At 36.6% G+C, this 5764-nt stretch overlaps 1 non-coding gene across 1 annotated transcript; it reads right to left on the reverse strand.

Moving 5' to 3' along the window:
• Positions 1 to 364: 364 nt before the first annotated feature.
• Positions 365 to 471, reverse strand: LOC111751874 (U6 spliceosomal RNA). Its single transcript, XR_002786934.1, has one exon. It is a non-coding gene; the product is annotated as a U6 spliceosomal RNA (small nuclear RNA).
• Positions 472 to 5764: the final 5293 nt, after the last annotated feature.

A 5764-nucleotide genomic window follows, 5' to 3' on the forward strand; every position in this document is an offset into this window, starting at 1 on the left:
GCAATTACTGTAAGACTGGCTGCTTCTGCCATGCCTGAATTCCTCACATAAAAGGGAAAAAAGGAGGAGAGTCTCTGTCCCTTCATGAAACTATGTAAACCTAATTCATGCATGGGAGGGGGGAAAGAATCAGAATTTTATAATTTTTTTTGTCATATAAAAGTGTTTTTATCATCTTTATTGAAGTATAATTTATGTATGATGAAAGTCACCAGTTTCAAGAGTACAATTTGATGAGTTTTGACAAGGGTGTACAGTAGTTTTACCCAACAACAATCATGATATAGACCATCTTCCCTAAAATTTCATTTTGCCCCTTTGCACTCAATACATTCCACATACTCTCTGCCTCTGGTAACCTCTAAAAAATATAGATAGCTACACAAATTTATGTGTCGTCCATGTGTAGACGTCATGCTAATCTTCTCTGCATTGTTCCAATTGTAGTATGTCTGCAGCCAAAGTGAGCACTTAAAAAGCTTTTAAAAGTAAGATATGGCTATATATTGGTTTGTAAACTTTTTACAGGATTTATTTATTAAAACTTCAGGGATATTATTTATAATAACACTAAAATTAGACTTGTTTCCATTGAGTCAATTCCTACTCATAATGACCCTATAGCACAGAGTAGAACTGCCCATAACGTTTCCAAGGAGAGGCTGGTGGATTCAAACAGCTGACCTTTAGGTTAGTGTCTGAGCTCTTAACCACTATGCCACCAGGGCTCCAGAGTAGAACCAGTCCATAAGGTTTCCAAGGCCGTATCTTTATGGAAGCAGAATGGCACATCTTTCTCCTGCATCTTCCCTACCCTGTATATTTTTCCCACAGAGCAGCTGGTGGGTTTCAACCTTTTGGTTAGCAGCCTAACACTTTAGCCAGTGGGCCACCAAGGATCCATTATGTATAACAGAAAATTAGGAATACTATATTGTTACTCCCCCACCCCCTTGGAAAATAAAAGTTAGCAATTGTCATTTCATAACTGGCATAGCATAATACAATACTAGGAAACCTGTCCTCATTATATGTCCAACTCATATCTCTTTTTGAGGCACTAAAATGTTGATTGATCACTAGCTTTAGTCATTTAGTATTTTGTTACCTTCTGAATATTTTTGTTATTGAGGTTTTGAAACAAAAAAATTGACTCTGTCTATGCTTCAATTAACCATTTTGTTACATTAAGATAATAAAGTTCTAAGGCTCAAAGAATTATTGAAATACAATTTGTAAGTGTGGAAGAGACAGGCAAGGCAATTTAATTTATTCTTCTGGTTTGGGAAATGATTGACAAAGTGGAAATGATAAGTATGTGAAAATTGCTTTATATACCCTGGGCTGACAATTTTTCCCATTATATGTGAAGAGATATTAAATGTAAGAACATTGTTCATTGTGTACAAATACAAAGCATCCCTGTGTTGTATATTATCAGTATATGTATACTGTGTAGATAACTTCAGCCATAACGGATATACCATTTCAGTTATTAGATTAAGGCTTTTTTGTTTGTTTGTTTTTAGCTAAAAATGGATGGGCATAAACGAGACCAGAATACATGTATATCCAAAGAAGTTGGAAATGAGTGAGAATCTGCTAAAAATATTATGTTGTGTTCATATCTTAAAATATAGTTATTCCAATTGGTTATTTATAGTTATTTGTGTTGTTTAAAGAGGCTTTCTACTAAGACAACATGAAAATATTAATATTTACAATATCAATAAAACATGGATATGTTGCTGATGTGTTAAGGCTTATACTATTGCAATATAGATGCAATTATAGTATAGATTTCACCACAAATCTAAAAATGCATTGCTTGCAAAAAAAAAAAAAAAAAAGTTTTTTTTTTTTTTTTTTAGATGCAAGTTATTTACTTAAAGTGTGGAGTAACTGTAGAATGGAAGCAATCATTTTTGAAGAAAATAGGTTTTTAACTTCTATAAATTTTTCTTTTACTTCTATTTACCTCTGTTTATAAGCCACATTGAGAAGCCCTGGTGATGCAGTGGTTAAGCACTCAGCTGCTAACCGAAAAGTCGGTGGTTTGAACAAAACAGCTGCTCTGAGGGATAAAGATGTGGCAGTCTGCTTCCATAAAGATTACAGCCTAGGAAACCCTATGGGGTAGTTCTACTCTGACTTATAGGATTACTATGAGTCAGAGCTGGCTAGACAGCACACAACACCAACCACAAGCCACATCTTCTAAATCCTCTCCTTGGCGAGCACAAAGAGAAGACGCCAATCAAATAAGAGTAGTTATTTGGAAAAGGGGTGAAATTTAATTTATATTTTGTTTGTTTACATATTCCAAAAAGCTTGTTCCCTGAACCCCAAATCTTTAAACTCAAGGTTTCCCAGTGATTTAAGCACTGAAACTGTTTGAAAACTCCAGAGAAAGCCCACTTCTATTATTTTCCCATTAAAATAAAAGAGCCCCAAGGGATAGAACTTTATCCAGATAAATGTTGTGTAAGTATTCTGAACTTCTGGGCATATTTGAATTCACATTATGAATCACACACAGTTCTGCCATCTCTGCTTAGGAACCAAAGTATTTACCTTTTCCTTCGTTTGCCTCTCTTTTCGTAGTCTCTTTGTCTTTGCTTTAAGTGCCTCTAAGCTCAGTAGCACACGTAATCAAGATCAGTGTTGTAAGGAATGAAAAGTATTGAAAGGTGAGCATAACTGCTAATATTTCACGCAACCCTTGCCCTTTGTGGTAGCACTTGGCCACCCAGATCCGCAGGATGGGTGTGATCTGCACCTGTTCTCCCATCACAGACTGTCTTTCCTGAGCAGAGGGGTTATGCCCGTAGCTTATCGAGGCCACATGGCTAGCATAGTTGTTTCATAACCTAAAGCCCCTTCCTATTTCCCTCTTTGCTCCTAAAACCTTCACTCCTGCCTGTTTTCTTTCCCCTTATCCCGACTCTCTAACAGCTGAACTACATAAATGCCAAATAGCGACATGACTTTCTAAACAGAAGCTGCCATAAAACAACGCTGCTCCAACCAAGAAACACATGTAGAGGCATGACTGACAGGGCTCAAAAGGCAGGTCTTAGTAAATGACAAGTGTGAAGTTCTCATTGTTGCTCTAGTTGATGGTAGCTCATATTTACACAAAAAAAAAATCATTCGCATTTCAGAACAATTCAGCGTAACTGGCAGTTTGGGAAAGAAAAGGCTTAAAATCCTTTAAAGATGAGGAAGACAGGAGGAGTGCAGGATCCAAAGCATTCTCTCACTTTGGAATATGTTGGCATCTTTTGATGGGGCTTAAAACTGGGATTTTGGAGAAGCAGCAGGAAAAGTTGAAATTATAAATGATTTTTGTCAGAAACAAGAGAGAACAAGAGAATGAAGAAAAAGAGCGGTTCGTCTTTTTTTTGTTCTAAGGACTTCTCTATTCAGTGTTAATTAAATAAAGTCTAAAGAAGCACATTATCCTTTTGTACATATTCACTGTCAGTACTACAGAAATATCTAAGGTTATCTAGAAACACAGGAAGGAAATATCACGTAATGTCAATTCATTGTGAGTGATCAGCATTATGATAATTGCCAATAAAACACCATGAAGTATATAACCTGGACATTATTTTTCATCAGTTAAAAGAATCTTATAAGGTGTTATTATAAGAAAGGACATAGATATCCCAGAATAAATTAAAGGTAAAAAAAAAACCCCAAACCTCACTATTGTTTCTTGCAGTCAAATGGTGGTTTTCTGTCCAGTAATGGAAGAAAATGCAAGAGGAAATACAAAACATCTTAAAAAAGGAAAAAATCACCATTCTGGGTACAAACATCTACATTCAGATTAAGTACAGTGACTGGAGATAGGTCTTTGTGGGTGTCAACCTAGAATTGGTAGCCTCAGTCATTTTATAACAATACATCTTGGAATTAATTCAATGGGGTCTGAAGAAAGAGTGACTTGCTGACAACTAACAGCTACATGTGGTGACTCTTCTACTCTGATCGAGAATCTTGAAGAGCTGGGAAGGTTATAAAGATTTGGATTGGTCAGCACTAACTAGGAGAGTGTTTGCAAGGCAATCAAATGTTCTCTCTTGGCTATACAGCTCTAAACTGGTATCCAGAGAGTCTTTATTTCAGTACAAGTTTCTAGAAGATAACGGCTTTGCTATGTAGTGGGTACAATGCTTTTAATACACCATCTGTCTTTGAACTTTTGTTTATTTATTTATTAACCAAAGAAGTCCCTAACGTTTTATCGGCACTGCTTAGTACCTTCATGACAGCTGTTCATGATTTCTCAAAGTTTAAACAAAGTCTAAGGAGCCCTGGTGGGCAATGGTTACACTCTTGGCTGTAAACTGAAAGGATGGTGGTTTGAACCCACCAGCGGCTCCACTGGAAAAAGCCAGGCAATCTACTCCCATATGGGACGGTTTTACTCGGTCATACAGGGTCGTATGAGTGGGAATTGATTTGACAGCACACAACAACAGCAAACCTAGGTATGTGATTGGAGGACTATTTCATTAGCTTAAAATAACCTAGATATTATGATAATATGGGAAAAAATCCTACGTCTGAACATTCTAGAAATAGAAAAAACCTTTCTTTGCACAATAATAATAATAAAACTATTCTAGTAAGTCCAGTGAAATAATATGTCAAGAAGAGATATAGATCCAGTAGTTAATAGAAGAGAAAGATGTGCGATGATGTAGGTATTTCCAACTTCCCTCTTCCAAAAACGTGGAGACTCAGTTTAAATATATAACATTTAGTTATAATTTTCCAATAATGGGAGAAAATGTGCCTGGCATAGTTTTTTTTTTTATTTCTTTAGAATGCATATATTCCAATAATATGAAAATGAGTGAACTAGAAGGAATCTCAGAAAGTATGCAATTCAAATCTTTCATTTTAAAGTTGAGAAAATAGGCTCAAAGGGAGTAAATATATATTCCGACAGTGTGGCAGCCGATTAGCTGTTCATCAAATTCCTTACCTCTGCTTCCTGGACACACAGGCCTTCGTTCTGACATGACTACCATCAGTTGGAACAGGGAGGGTTGCCCTTGGCCCTACTCCAGAGTCCCTCCTGACTTATCCTGGATAGCTTCACTTAGGTTACCTGCTTCATCTCTGAAGGCATTTGGGTATGAAAATGGAAGATAAATTCCACGAAGACAAGGATTTTTGTTTTTCACTACTGTACCCCTAGCACTTAGAACAGCACATAGTAGACACTCACTATTTATTAATTGAACGAGTAAATGAAATGGCTATTATAATGTTCAAATTCTTCAAAAGACATCCTAAGTCCTTCACAATAGCACTTCAATGTACCTTTCCCAAATGATCTCCCAATACAGAAGAAATAAATAATTCTCTATAATCAGACCATAGAATACACTGTTCCCTGGAAAGGTCATGCCTTTCTTCTGCCTTTGGCATTTGCTTTTGCAGCTTGTTGTTGTTAGTTGCTATGGAATCAGACCCCATACACAATGGAATGGAATATTGACCTGTCCTGCACCTTTTCCATGATCAGCTGCAGATAGGACCCTTGTGATCCATAAGGTTGTCATTGTCTGATTTCTGGAATTAGATTGTCAGGCCTTTCTTCCAAGTATATTTTAGTCTGGAAGATTTGTTGTTGTTCTTAGGTGCTGTCAAGTCCATTACGACTCATAGTGATTCCAATGCCTAGTCCTGCACTATCCTCACAATCATTGACATGTTTGAGCCCATTGTTGTAGCCACTGTG

The sequence above is a fragment of the Loxodonta africana genome, chromosome 2 (genome assembly GCF_030014295.1).
Source record: "Loxodonta africana isolate mLoxAfr1 chromosome 2, mLoxAfr1.hap2, whole genome shotgun sequence".
In the NCBI taxonomy this organism is placed as follows: Eukaryota; Metazoa; Chordata; class Mammalia; order Proboscidea; family Elephantidae; genus Loxodonta; species Loxodonta africana.